This window comes from Thermobia domestica, chromosome 3, assembly GCF_964235325.1.
Source record: "Thermobia domestica chromosome 3, izTheDome1.hap1.1, whole genome shotgun sequence".
NCBI lineage: Eukaryota > Metazoa > Arthropoda > Insecta > Zygentoma > Lepismatidae > Thermobia > Thermobia domestica.
The window spans coordinates 256080612-256097095 of NC_137456.1; positions in this window are offsets into that span (position 1 = coordinate 256080612).

Consider the following 16484-nt stretch of genomic DNA (forward strand, 5'->3'; position numbering starts at 1 on the left):
TGGTTTATCCTTAATTTTATCTATAATACTTTGATTGAAGTAAAGGAAAAAATCCGCCCTTTCCTAAAAAGCCAAACAGAGACAAAAGGACAAGAGAAGTATCTCGGGAAAATAAAGTTAAAAAAAAAGGAAGAAATCACAAGATGATCTAAAGTGCCTAGAGTTTTCAAAATGTGTCAGATCCGTTGTTTTTGTTCTGATCGATGATAGAGATTGTCCCTGGAGACATCAGGGTCTGAACTCAAACTACTCGCAAAGAGAAATGAAAGAGTTTTCAATCGGGGAAGTAAATGCTACCGGAGTTTGTTTCCTCTGCCGCGGCTATTTGTCTCTGGCTGATAGCTTTTATTTTCCCCAACCCACACATTCTCCTTTTTTTTAAAAAAAAAAAAAAGTTTGAAAGTGAGTGAGAAGGCGAATTTGTACGCTTGTGACGTCAAAGCAAGACAGAAAGAGATAGAAAAGAAAGATAGTGAGAAAGGAATCACCTATTTTCCAGCGTCGTTAGCAGGCGACTACTTCTTCCATGTATTCGTCATTTTGTCACTTGTTAAACCCATGTCCATTATCTGGCGCGCCCACATAATTTCTTAAAAGCTACCGTTAAGAACTAGCAACGGAAAATTCTTTCCAGAAAATTGAGGTGGAAGAAACGGTACATTTGCACAAATGATTTCACATTCATAATATCTGTCAAAACACATTTGTTTCCATAAAAGAAATAGTTATTGTGGTTAGTAAATATTTCTGCGCAGTAGTTCGTTATCATGAAGTGCTATATGCCTGGATGTGGTAAGCTTCCGTTATCAATTTCACTTGGAGGCGAGATGATATGGTGAGGAATGATACTGGAAGCTCCGGTCATAGTTCGGAGTAGGAATTGCCAAAATTTCCGGAATTAGGATCCCTGAAAAATTATTTTCCGAAATCGGAAATTTCACTTTCCAGATTTAGGAAAAATTCAGAAAATTAGAAAAATTTCTAAATTATGAAAAAATCCGGAATTTAGAAAATTCTGGAATTCAGAAACGTTCACGAATTTGGAAAAATACCAGAATATTTCCGAAATCGGAATTTTACCGAAATCCGGAGTTTTTCCAAATTCCTGAATTTTTCCGACCTTACTTTCTGGATTCCGAAAAATAAAAATTTCGGAATTACCCATCCCAAGAGTCCCAAGAGTTAATAGTAGATTCTGTCATTCATAACCTAGGTATTACACAAGAACGCAAAACAAAAAGTGCAAGAAAACAGAGTACTCTTCATGCTTACTAAACCTTAGTGTGAATGTGAGATTTAAAAAAAAGTCACAGAGTATGGAGAAATGGGGCCGTTTTCCAAGTTTAGATTCAAAGAAGATATGTTTTTTTGCTTGTATAGTAAAAATCCTGCAGTCCCACCCACACACATAATCGAATGGGGAACTCTCGATCAGTACCAAGAAAGTGAACATTATCATTCTGAAAGACAAGAGGGGTTGAAAATCTTTTGAGATTTCATGAGGTTATGGGAAAATGTGGCTGAATTCGACGAAAATGAAGCTTAATGCCGTTGAAGCAAATGCTATTGAATATTGTTAAGAGCTAATTATCTTGAATGCCGTTGAGAACAAACGAGGTTGAGGAGATTAGAAGAAAATGAAGTTAAATGAGATTGAGGATAAATTAAGTTAAACAAGTGTGTCTCCCCCATACTTCTCAAAGTTTCAGTTGTTCCGGTTTCTCTCCAAAACATAACCTGATATCAATCATGTGATAAAGACTACCACTTTTATTAGTATGATATAAGCAACAACTCTCGAGACAGAAACAAACTGTCTGATGTAAACATTATTGGAAGTGCTCATCATATACAACAGCTATAGACTTACCATAGAACTTGTAACAGATAAACGAGGCTTCATGAAAAAAAAAAAAAAAAAAAAAGAACATGAATTTTTATAATGAAATACAGACCAAGCAGAGTTAAATAGTTTCTGTTTTCGCGTCTTTCAGCTTACTCAAATATCAGATATTAGGTTTAAACTTAGGAGAGATATATAAACCCTCCAAAACAAGCACAATTCGTTCTACGTTTAAGGAGTTTCCTATATTTAAAAAGCTTCCAAGTACCGTAACTCTACTCTTGTAAATATAAAATGCAACTTCCCTACATTGTGCAGAGAGTACTATCTTAGATCGTCCTCTTTCATCTGCTCTCACTGACTTTAACTGTAAAATTACCATTTTTATGACAGCTTATTGTGAGCTCTTGCTGCATTTTTAATGACAATAAAAATATTATATTTTAACCACTGATAGAATGTTGCAACATCACAATCAATTGGTATCTTCCAAAACATGGTGGTACCTGGTACAAAAATTAACCATAATGGAGCTCTTTTCCGATTTAAGTACTGCAGAATCTTCGTGAATTAAAACAGAATAGTTAACAAAATACATAAAAATTACCTCTTAATGCTATATTCTTTTTTTTTCCCACGTAACATTATATGTGTTCTGACAATTATATGCATTACATTAAAATATCTTATATCAAAGAAATCCACCAGCGCAGAACTACTCCGCAATGTAGGGAAGCTGTATTTTATGTTTACAATAGTAAGATTAATAGTGTGAAACTATTACAAATGCCATAGGAAGTCGCATACTTGTTGATGACTGAGCAATTACAGTTACGTTTTTAGAGCTAACACTGTGTCTGTGTCACTAGGATTATTTCTTATGAGTCATACAGGTTGAAACCCTGGGAATTCCACAATAAGATACCTGTACTGCAAATACAACAAACAAGCAGGGAACTAGTAGAGGTTGGTGCATGCTTTTCACATGAATAATCTTTTTAGCACTTACCCACTTTCACTTCGTGCCTGCTTTTTAAGGACATATTCCCCGAGCAAGCAAGAAACTTCGCTGTGCCCCGACGTCGGATAGATACAATTCTTACCTGTAAGCCTACTTAGAAAAAGTTTGTTCGTGTTTCTTGTATTAATCGTCGTTTTCGGGAAACCCCCAACGTTTCGGGCCTGCTTGCTATAGACGCACTCCCAGACTACTACGCAGGCCCAGTAGCTGTACTCTGCCATGACACAGAAAAGGTTCATCATTTATTTTCTTTATTAAGATACACTTCTTGCTTGTAACAACCACCCAGGACATGTTGGTGCGTATGGTTTGGATCCATCAGCCCATCCTTTTCTTGATGCGGAATATAATTCTACCGTGTAGTGGTCACTTACTACAAGTTGGTCACCATTTCTCGGATGAATAATAGTTTTTTTTTTTTTTTATGGCAAATCGGTTTTCAGGCATATTATCAATCTGTACGCAATTGCTTGACTATGCGCCATAAAAATAAGAGTGAAGAATATCTTAGGAAATCATGTAAAGCAAAAATAAATAAAATAAAATTTCCTTTTTAAATAATGAACTATTGGAAATTTTCAAAAAGTATCAATATCTCTTTTACGGCTGTATTACAAGATGCTGTATCTTCAAAATTTAAAAAAAGAAATATTATGTTCTGTTTTAAAAAGAAATGTTTTGGTTATATTCTGCACTTCGTAATTAAGGAACACAGTAATGAATGGCGTTGAATTTTGTATTCACTTAACTGTGTATGCTATATCTAGCAACCACTGTACCTACTCAATGTATGTGCAAATTTGGATATTTCGTAATCATATATTTACGTAGTTATAAAGTCAGATTAGTTTTGTCAGCCCCTGTGGCAGCTGTATGGACAGCTGCGAGCATTCAAATAAATGCTGTATTTAATACTATTAAATCTATGGCTTTTGCCATTTTAATTGCTGCCTTCAGTTTGGGAACTATCTTTGCTTTCGCCATTATGAAATTCTAGGGGCTTCTTTAGATATCAAGAAGTTTCGTGCAATGGCGGCCCGTGATTAAATCTGCGTGACTCGTGCGGAGCACAATAGTGATATTTTCATTCAGGCTTTCAATAATTTAATTTTCTGATGGACTACAGAACTAATAGATTGCCTGTCCAACGGTGTTAAGTTGCACAAATATACTGCAGGACGTTAGGCGTTTTCACTTCGACACATAACTGTGATCATAAAATATGTTATTTGTACAGTACACATTATTTGTATCATCCTAAAGCCTATGTTCTCCATGTTGTAGCACATCCGAGGAAATATCTCTGTGCTTTTGTCTAGTTTCAGACCTCAAACAATAGAATGCCAAAACGCAATTTTTGCAAAATCTACTTCAACATATTTAAAACTGGTGAAGGAATCCAAAGAATTCAAAAGATTAATGAATGCTCGAAATAAATTAAAACAGTGTAAGCGGATATACAATGCAACGTCGATCTGAAAATTCTTTAGTGGAATCTTACTCTTGGAGGATAAGAAAAGTCACAGTCCTCATTCTGTTGTTGGAAACTGTGAATTGAAGTTGATTACCGAAGCATATTCTCGGAATATTACATGCTATGTTACAGAAGAATTCAGCATTGACCATTTAAGCCTTTCGAGAAACTGGAAAAGGTGAAAAGATAGATAAATTGAACGAAAACCAAAGAAATCAACGTTTTGAATTCTGCTTTACTCTGCTGTTGCTTCTCCGATATAAAATCAATCAGTCAATCAGTCTCATATGTATGCAAGGAAAACAATCTTGTTTGGCAACCGACACATTCTCTTAGTTGTAGGATCGCGCTTCCGTTCCTAAAACGTTTCAAGCGCCAACGTTGCATTTCAACAAGTATATATGATGATTGTAAGGTTCTTCGTGTGTTTCTCTTCATATTCTCCAACATTCATACATTCTATTTTCTTTACTGATTAGGATGGATTCTCTATCATCCAAAGCTGTTCTTCTAATCACTCTTCTAAATCTTTTTTGGTGGTAGTATATTGCATAAGACAATGCCATCTTGATATATATTTTATGAATCTTTCTCGCTAACTGTTTATTTAGCGACTTACACAGTACGGGTTTCCGTGTCTCCCTAAAGGGTTCTTACTTAAGTTCAATTCTTGTTTCTATTTCCTGTTCATGCTTCAGATTTTCACTAATATTGTTTTGTAGGAATATAAAACTATCATCCGTTCGGCTTTTCAACATTTATTATTATTATTATTATTATTATTATTATTATTATTATTATTATTATTATTATTATTATTATTATTATTATTATTATTATTATTATTGTCAGTTACTTTTCCTTCCAGTTGCAATTATTTTATTCATCTTACCCAACTTTAACATATAGTTGATGTATCAAACGTTCGAGGCCATACCCCAACTCTGTTATGGATAAAAATAGTTTTTTTTAAAAAAATGAAAGGAGACTGAAAACATTGAAAATAAGTGATTTTCAATGTAAAATGGGGGAAAGTTTCCAATCGTACTAGCAGTTTGAATTCAACACTGGTATGACGCCCTATGCTAAACAAAAATACAATGTTATCAGTTTAGCAGGCTGTTTGCTTGGGTCCACACCACACTAGCAACACAGGATTGTCAGGAAATGGATTCGATGCGATCCAAGTTCCTTCACAAAAGTACTTACATGTTTCTGTTGACATGTTTGCGTACGTACCCTTGCGTTCCGTTCAAACAGCCTACTAAATTAGAAACGCTGATATTTCACTAAACATAGAGCAACATACCAGTGTGTAGTTCTAACGGCTGAGGGCATCATACCATTGTGGAGTTCTAGTGGCTGAGGGCACCATAGCAGTGTGAAGTTCTAACGGCTGAAGGCATTATACCAGTGTGGAATTCTAACGGCTGTTGTGACTGAAAAAAAAATCCACCATTTTAGGTTGAAAGCGGCCTATTTCCCATAACTCCTTTCTTTTCATTCTTTCTAATCTTTACTCATAACGTAATTTTCCTTTGATCCAGATTTCGGATAAACCCTATATATGCGTAGACCGATTCGAAAAAAAAGATGCTCACACATGCTCCGTAGGGAGGCCTATTAAGTTAATGTCCTATGTTTAGCTGCGGTATTTGCGTAAATTACTCCGATAGAAAAATACATGAAAATATGAAACAATATTAATAGACTTTTAAAGAACAGAAAATAATAAAAAATTCACTAAAAAGCAAAAAGTAAGAAATAAAGCTGCTTCAAAATGTTACTATAATCGATTTGAAATCTGTGGCTAGACAAACATATTAATGTCGAATAAGAATATTGCTGTGTGTAGTTTGTAAAAGCTTCACATTTTTTAAAATTGATAATATTAACTTTTTAGAGCTTTTCAAAATTATTTTCTATTTATACGCTTTTTTATTCTATACCTTTTTACGCTTTATAAAAAATATTTCCTAATTTTAGCGCTTTTCTTTGAAGTTGGTTATTTCTTTTAAAAGAAAAAACGTTTATTTTATTAACATTTACTTTTATGTTTCATTTCCCACAACTTACCAAACATTCTGCACTACAATGTAATTTTCACACATAGAGTGTTTTTGTTTTGGTTTGTTTGTGACACTAGAAACTTTATTAGTTAATTCCTACACCTTAAAAATTTTGTCTAGCACCGCCACAAGAGTTACTTGAGAAATGCTTAAAGATAAAAAGGAGAGCTCGTACTTAAGTTACATTCACTTTAACCACTTTCACACATTCTTCATCCTCCACGCTGCTTTTAGAGTTTGGAGGGAAAATCTTTAGACCTCCATATTTTTTCCTTCTATTTTCACGGTCTCTTTGACAACAAAGGGCGTTCTTCCAGCGTAACGCGATTATATTGTTTTCTCGGCTTTTATATATGATGTGTTCCTGCAAGAAATATGGTTTATAGCCTCCATCCGTGCATGGTGTGCTTTTTCCTCTTGTGCTCATGTGTCGCTCGCAGTTGGTTGGTAGGTGGTGAGAAGAACAGAGCCTTTTCCTAATTTATATCCTGAGGGTCGTTTGCTTTGCACCAGAGGGTGTCACTCAATGGAAAATGGCTGCAGACGAGTAAGAGACTATGACATTGCTGAAGAAGTTAATGATCAAACCATGCTTTTCTATGTCTCTCTCTTTCTCCATACAAAGTAACGATTTCGTTTTCATTATATTCATTCTGCAAGTGACTGTTTATTGAGAAATGTTGTCTGTAAAAGATCTACGAATATCGAACACAAGTTCAGTCGACTCTTCAGAGTATCTTTTTCACTCCAAATGACCATCTAGGGAAACGTTTAAAAATCTCTGATATCTACAAATTGTTCGATTGAGAAAAAGCGTAATTTTCTGACGATAGTTCTTTTTTGCGAAATTGAATCCCTTTTAATACTCTCTTCACTATCAAGTTTCATGCTGCATTATATTTCAATGTTTTTTTTTTTATATTCATCAAGAAACTACATCTGGTTTGCAATAAAATTTGACATAAATTCATTATAGAACACGTAAATTTAAACTGTTGGACAAGAAAGAAAAGAAAAACATCAAATTTTCACCGACAAGGGAAACATTGGAGCTGTGAATCGTCAATTACAAAATGTATTTAATAAAATCTATTCTATTTACGGCGATTGAAAAGACGTGCTGACGTTACTATCTCTGTTGAATGGGATCTGTTCAAATCCTAATTGCAGTGCTTCGGACAATATCCTAAATTGGCGACGCCATTACTCTGAGTTATGGCCGCGTGGTAGTCCTGGAATGTAAACTTTAAAGCATATGTATACGTATTATAGATGCGGGTGCTTTGGCTACTAATTGCTAGTGGTCGTATCAGTAGTGTAAAATACAATAGCCTTAATACTGGTCAAAGGGTCTTCTTAGTGGAACACTATTATCAGTTGAACATTGTCCTCCTGATTCTTTACATCGTGTGATTTAAAATGGATGGTGAAACGTTGAGAGAAGAGCTACGAGAGACTCGTAAATTAGAGACTAGGAAGTAGAAAGAAGATGCAACGTTACTATAACCATAGGGAAGAGATCAGTGAATAAGAATAGAGTGGATAGTACATTTGCAGTGGGATAGTAAAACATGATCTATTCGATAAATGAAAAACTCTCTGTACAATGCTTGACTCTTATCAGTGCAAAATTACGTATCAAATAGTTCCTACAGATGCAGGAGTTCACAAAGCAGTCGCACTGAAATCTTTCTTTCGAGTAGGGAAGTGGACAATGGTGGGGGCTTGGAATATCTTGGTATATTTATGTAAATGGAACAGTGAACCCTTAACTGCTGCATACAAGCTAGTAGAAATTCGTATGTCATACAGAATGCACCATTACATTCATCACAAGTATAGCTTTAATGACAATTTAATAAACATATCGTAGTTCTTCTTTAAGAAAGGCGAATCAAATATATCAGTGACCAGGTCTATTACTGCTCAGAGATATTGAAACTTGTTGACCATAATTGTTAATTTGCATTTGCAGCAACAATAATGTTTCTAATTAAATGATATTCATGCAGAAGGCTTGATATTCACTAATTTTTTTTGACAACATTTTACATAGGTCTCGATAGTTAGTGCAACCTTTCTCTTCTTATACAATCCTGATCCTCTCTTTTGGGAAGAATTTTTAAAAAATTGGTATACTAGGACATAATTATGATTTGATCATTTTGCAGCAGGGAACTTTTGTGTACATACAGGCTATTACTGGTGATCCGCTTAATTCTGTATTTCAAAATACTGTAATCTGATTCAGCTTCTAGAATATCAACTTGAGGTCCATACCATTTCCTTTTGATGCACATTAAACAGTAAGTAATGTTTCCTCCTAATGACGTACGCAGAATTTTATCAACGGGGTGGTGATGTTGGGGTTCAATCTAACAAGTCTGTGTCATTTTAGGTATTTGTATACAAGTCTTAATACGGTAAATGACTATTTGCATAATACAATGCATGAGGAGGGAGTTAAAATCCGAAAACAACCCCAAGTACGCCATTGTTTTCACTCTTTCGTTAAGGGCACTGTTAGATCAAAATTTGTGGTATGTGCTGAACACGACTGATTAAAATATCTTTGACATTTAATTTCATTTGGTCTTATATTGTTGGTCAACATCGTGGTCTCACGGATCATGCCAAACTGTGGATTTTGGACAATAACTTTTATTATACTTTGAAGATGATCGAACCTGGAATCCCATACTCACTAGCAGCGCCGTAATACTTTTTTCTGGGGTGGGGTGGGGGGCAAGCATTAATACGCGTATTTGGTCCCTTTAAAAACGTTCTTGAGCCCCATTTTCCATTTTCCCTTAATCTTTATGGGCCCCACCTAGCCTGTGGGCCCTCCCGCATGGCAAGGTCTGCTGAGCCGTTAGTACGCCTCCGGGCCCATTCCATACATGATAACTTAAGGGGACAATATTGACAAATCTCAAAGCTTACGAATAACTATCTTTTCTAGGGCTCCTAATAGTGGACATTTTTTACTGAAATGGGCCCACGACTCAGTTTTCCTTATTTATTGTGAGTGGTGTTTTCTTCATGTAATGTAGTAAACCTGTTTGATGCTTCATTTATAATTTCATATTCATAGCGTATATGGACTAAGAAAATTTTATCTTAAAATGGGCCCCCCTCGACAGGCGGGAGCTTCCCTGGAGGGGCAGTTGCCTCCTGCCCACCACAAGTTACGGCCCTGCTCACTAACAGTGTGGTATCTATTAGAATATGCGAAAGAGAACTATGATGTATTTCTAATCATTTAACAACGGGTAGTAACCATTTTATTACAGACCGTACGTTAATGGTGATCCATAGCTTTATAATTTTCTCTTATGACGAAAAGTTTAACTACGATTTTCCACACATACTCAATGATTTCAAAAATAATATTACACCGAACTTGGTTGAGATTTAACTAGGTTGTAGCTTTTCAGCTTACGAGGAAGGTCCATAAACCATGAGAGTTGAATTTTGATAAAAATTAGTTTCAAGATTCAGTTCGAGTTGATAAGTAACGTAGTAATAGTCACTCGATGCCCAAATGCTTCTTCAGCTGCTACACCGATGCCATCTTGAAATCCAGTAGGCAATGTAGAAGCACAAAAATGATGCCCCACAAGCCCTTCTAGCACAAAATTGAAAAAAACTTTTTATAGATCTGACTTCAACATTGTAAACCGATATAGAGCATCTATATGTGGGAATACTTCCAGTGCATGATCACAATCTTGAAAGGCGCCATATTGAATCGCGGTCTAATATGATAAATGGCAAGGGGGTCATGTGGGGTATCAAATAGCACTGGAAATTACTCCTAAATCCATTTCCGTAAGCAAAGTTTACATGATCTGCTTTCACTTCAGAGTTAAGAACTCTCTCACCCACAGAAACATATAAAAACTGTGCAAGTTAAGTTTGTGTTATGAAATGTGGTCATGGAAGCAGTTGCAGGGTTTTAACTAATGCAGTAGTAGTCACTTGATGTAAAAATAGCCACTATAGCAATCAAATTTTGAGCCTAGTGAGAGAAATCGTTAATTAAATTGAAATACCTGTAGAACAAAATGTAATAGCAGCACTGCAACAAATTATACCTATTTCGAAGCGCGCTATATGTATAGTTGGTTAATATTTAATACTTTAAATTATATGGCCGCAACGAAACTCCATCTATAAAAACCGTTGCGGAGGTATCGCAGGAATTTGAAACATGGATTTTTCGTTAGGGCACGTATCAGTTCCTAAGTGAAATCTTGACCCGACTGTGGTAGGTCAAATAGTTTTTGGAGCAATGGACTTTTAAAGTTTAATTTTTCATGATTTCGGCAGCCCATAACTCCGAAAGCAAGCATTTGTGCACTATACTTTTTGTCTTATCTTGGTGTCAGAAATCACCTCACAAACTGAACAGCTATAAACTGGTGCAGAAGATAATATTAACCTACTAACCTTTTGCTATTCAGTTGTGATGATGGAGATCCATAACGAAGTGATTAGTACAGAGCATCGTGGAGCAGTACAAACACTTAACAAATGTATTTTCGTCACAATCTTCATGACTACAAACACTATTTTCTACTTGCAACATAGTCTCGAGAACATTTGTAAATGAACCAACTATTGCTCTTGTGACGTACCCACACTTCTGCCATGCATATGCAAGCATGTCCTTTAAGCACTGGCGCACAAAATTGATGATACACATCAGAGTACATTTTCATTATGAAAGTTCTGTCACATAACTTGTTTGGTGTACAACAAATAATGGATTTATGTCGAAAATAATCCTGAAGTCTCCAAATTACTAGCTTATACTCCTAAAAAAAAACTATACATCAAGAGGCTGAATAAATTTGGTCGTCTTTGGGAGTATAACTTGAGCACGAATGTTTTACCCATGTAACAATTCTCGCACGTCTTCACCCATCTGTCCACTCCAAGAGTCAAGCAACAGCAGAGAATCCTCTTTCACATCAGGAATAAACACGTCTTTTAGCCACCGTTTGACGTGTTCGCGAGTGAGTTTACCTGATTTGTTCGCATCAATAACAATGTTGAAAGATGTCTGTTTAGCTAACTGTTGTTTCACTTTGGGTCCGAACACGCCGTTAGTCTCCTGGAAACACACACACACACACACACACACACACACACACACATATATATATATATATATATATATATATATTGTGGCAGAGCCCGTATTTTGATTAACAAAATTTATAATTCAATGATTAATTTTATTTATTTTTGAGGATATTGGCTTTTGTAAAATATTAAAATTGTTTGGCGAAGGAGAATAACAGTCATAATTTAGGCCAATGCAAGTTTGTAAAATTATATTATTTATGCCGTCAGCAAAGGAAAAGAAACAATAACAAATAATTGGTAGTCTGCGAATGCAGGAAAGAAATTCATGAAATGCGTCGGCTATAACATTCTGTAAAATTACGAGTTGCATTTGTAACATGTTTGTGAACATGAGACACATTCACGGATATGTAGAAATTGCCTAGAATCGGGAAATCAGAGCATGCCGAGTGTTGCAGTTTTTGTCCTCGAAATGAGGAAGGACTTTTGTTTTCCGAAAGAAAGGAGGACACACGTGCCTGACGTCAGACAACGCCACCGAATTCCGGGAGTCAACACTGAAACAAAACCAGGGGACAGGAGGTCTCTAGAGGAGAAGTTCCGAGTCTTTTGATGGAGAAGTACCGAGCCTTTAGAGGAATGAAGTGCTGAGCCTTTGGACGGAGTAGTTCTGAGTTATTAGAAGAAGAAATTAATTGTCACTAAGTTTCGAATGTGATTAAAAAGTACGACGTAAACCACAACATTAGTAATCCGATCTTCCGACAACTAACGGTTAATGTTAGTTATACCAGAGAATTGGATTAGGACGCCATCTCCAATGTGGACCATTTATTGAGCAGAGACGCCTGTCAGCATCGATATCAACTTGGCGATATCGATGTCAACCAAACAACCCCGGAGAGCATCATCAGGGATCGTCAACCGAAGACATCAATTGAGGTATGTGTGACTTCAAATTCAGAGTACAAATGCTCAATGCTCGGTATGCAATGCTCTTCTGGCAAAGTTTTTAAATATCCGATTATCCACAACATTTACACTAGCAACACACTTTCAAATAAGAAATATAACTGTTAGTCAATAATTGAATTCATGAGTTGTCATTTCGATTTAATCCCCAACAGAAATGTGCTTTATGCAAAACCTCTCGCATACAAAACAGTAACTTGCCCACTCATTCTAGATGGTGAGTGGAAGGTGATCTGCTCAATTCAACTTTTGCATCCCCAATTCTAGGCACGAATTGAGCGGGTTGTCAATATATATATATGTTCTATAGTGAAGTCAGATCTACCAAAAGCCTTTCCATTTTTCTGCCAAATTGGTATTCTTGGACATTGACTGCTGGATTTCAAGATAGCGTCAGTGTAGCAGCTCTACGAAGAATTCACGGATCGAGTGACTATTACTGTACTACATTACTTAGCAACTCGAACTGAGTCTTGTCACTAATTTTAATCAAAATTCAACTCTCACGATTTGTGGACCTTCCTCGTTAGTCTCAACTAGAGTCTTCATCTTTCGGTAATCTAAAGAGGGACACACTTATCTAACATGACCTATCGCCAGTTCCTCATATTCAAATTTTTACATGGAGCAACTTATTAAGAATAATAGAAGGACATACATAAGAGTACATACATTCCTATATTCATGAATGAAAATTAAACCATAACCTCACGAAATAGAACTAAAACACTCAAAGCGTCAGCTTGTTGGCGTTAGTTGAACAGAGGCGAATTGATTCAATAATTCGTGCAATTCATTTTCAGTAATTTTTGGTCAGGCGGCAGTGACGATAGTAGTTCTATGGAATATTCTAAATCGTAGCTATTTTAATAGTAATGTATAGCACTATTTGTGGTTTTTCTAGCTCAGGACTAAAGTTTACAAACTTCATTTTGAAGTATTTTGGATTTCATGAAATGAAATCTTTGAGTTTTACGTCCCACGGTTATGCCGGTTAGGCTAAAGGAAACGGTGATCATGAGTGATGAATGAAATGGTGGAATGAAGAAAGTGGGAGGAAACGGGAGAACCCCGAGTAAACCCACGCACACGGTGTTTGTCCACCACAAAGTTCACTTGGCGGGGGATGGGATCGAACCCGGGACCCCAAGCACCAGAGGTGAACGCTCTACCACTGAGCCACCGCGGCCCCTATTTTTGGATTTCAAAAGTAGTTGGCATCGTTTCAGAATACCTACTTTCAGAAGCTTTTCAATTTAGGAAATTTGAAAACAATGTCAAGGTCTGTTGGAATCTAGAAATTAGAAAATGAATTTTACAATTTTATTGCTGAAAATAAGATCAATTCAGTATCGTCTCGAATGTTGTTGGCCTGACAAGTTGTTCTCAATACCAAAATTGCAAATTTCATATTCTGAGTTTCGAATTTCAATAGAACTTGGCATCGTTCTAGATCTTTGCCCGAGCGAAATCCTAATCTATGAAAACTTGATTCTATTTTTCACACTTACATATTTTGTGAGATTTACTGTTTACTTGCAACTACTATGTACTCTGGCAACATACAACTTTGTCTACTTTTCACACTGATTTTATTATATTAATTTTCTGTTTGTTTATTGGCAACATGCAACTCTGTCTACTTTTTTACAATGCTCTTATGGGTTACTTTTCTATTTCTTTATTGGCAACATGCAACTCTATCTAGTCTTCTTCTTCTTCTTCTTTTTTTTTTTTACAATACTTTCATTACGTTACTTTTCCGTTTATTTATTGAAAACTTACAACTTTGTCTACTTTATACAATGTTTCTAGGTTAATTTTCTCTTTGTTTATTTGCTAGGTCAAAATTTTCTATTTAAACTTCACACGTTTCCATACTAAATAAAGCTCTGAAATCCTGTAAAGTTATGTAAACACGATGACAATACAATATTTTCACATAATATTTGCGGTAACGTATTGATTTGTTGTAAAGTTAATTAAATTGTTGCAAATACAGGATGTTTCAAAACAATACCGACAACGCGTAGGAGGTGATTCCTGACACCAAGATAAGACAAAAAGTACAGACCAACATGGGAGCACAAATGCTTCCTTTCGGAGCTACAGGCTGCCGTAAACATAAAAAAAAAAAAATGAACTTTAAAGGTCCATAGCTCCAAAACTATGCGACCTAGCATAGACAGATCAAGACTTCAATTTGGAACTAATATGCGTTCTATTCAAAAACCCATGTTTCAAAATCGTAAGGTACTCACGCAACAATTTTTATAGAAGGAGGTTGGCTCCTAGGATATAATCTGAAGTACTCACCAACTACTTATATAGAAATTGTTGCGAAAGTTTCGCAGGATTCTGAAACATGGATATTTAGATAGGGTACATACTATTACCTAAGCGAAGTCTTGACCCGACTACGGTAGGTCCCATAGCTTTGGAGCTTTGATTCTTTAAATTTTATTTTTTTCATGTTTTCGACAGCCTATATATAACTCCGAAAGGAAGCACTTGTGCACCAGGTTGGTTTATACTTTTTGTTTTATCTTGGTGTCAGGAATCATCTATCAAACGTTGTCGATGTTGTTTTGAAATACCCTGTATATTTTAACTATGATATGTATAGGCAATGTTAATTAAGTTTGACTTCATTAGAAAGACAGAGCTATTCAATGCTGCTTTGAGAGCTTTACGTGACGACATTAGCGGAAAAGTTAAGAATTATTACCTTCCCCATACTTTCTGTGTATAAAATATCATTTTTACAAAGATTTTGATTTCTTAGAAAATAAAATACGTAATCCTACATACTGAAATCATGTAATTGTTCATTGAGAGAGTAAGAAGTAAAGAATATTTGTAGGATATTCAATAAAGATTGAAATTAGTAAATGACAACCAGAAAAAAAATCATTTAGAAAATGCACTAAATCGAAAAGAACAAATTTAGGCGGAGTAAAGTGAAGATAGGCTAAAAGCATTGTTTGTCATGTAATGCTTAATTGACATTCCTATTATCGACCATCTTAGGTCTGTCTAATTGTGGTCATGTGATAAACACATCAGATCAATTATGAAATCCAGTGATCACAATGGTTATAGGGGAGCACTTCCCTAACATCCTCAAAAACGTCAAACCTCAATGTTAAGAACACCCGAAAGATTTTTCCAATAGAAGGAAGGAGGAGGAGGAGCAAAAGAGCAACACACAAGCGAAGTCTCGAATATCCCTTTGGGGATCCTATGGTACAGTTTGTACCATACGCGTTTTTCATGGTACATTGCGTTATTTCTCTTCTATTTGAGCTTTTTCGTCCGGTTTTTTTGTTTTCCAAGTCCAGAGGCCTTGTAGAACACATTACGTATGGTTTCAGACCGTCCTGCGTCCAGACATAGGAGGTGATGACGTCATAAGTCAAAAATTTCTTTTCTCATTTTCTAAGCCTATATTCAATATTTTTTGGCGGGCTTATTTTTCTACGTAGAAGATTGAAATTTTGCACACACATTCAGTCCACGGAGTAGTATTTACCACATATTTTGTTCCGATGTCAGTGCTAAAACAGGGGGGGAACCAGAGGGGCAAAGGGGTAAAAAAAGGGATTTTTTACACCCAAAATTCCGTTTTTCGTCATTTTCGCGCCTCACATACATGATAAGACCACGTGAGTCATACCGTCTGAAAGGCAGTTCCATTCTGAAGAGAACGACGGTCGAATTATTATTCTAGGGTAATTAGGGCCGTCTCAGTGAATTTTTATCCAAATATACTTCTGTATAGGGTAAAAGTGGGGCATGGTAGGGAAATTTTTTCTGGCGGGCCTATTTTTTCACGTAGAAGATTGAAATTTTGCACAAACATTCAGTCCACCGAGTAGTATTTACCAGAAGTTTTTTTCGATTTCTGCGTAAAAACAGGGGGAGTCCAGAGGGGCAAAAGTTGAAAAAAGGGAAATTTTGCCCGAAAAAATCCCTTTTTTCAGGAATTTCCCGCCTTAGATACATGATGGA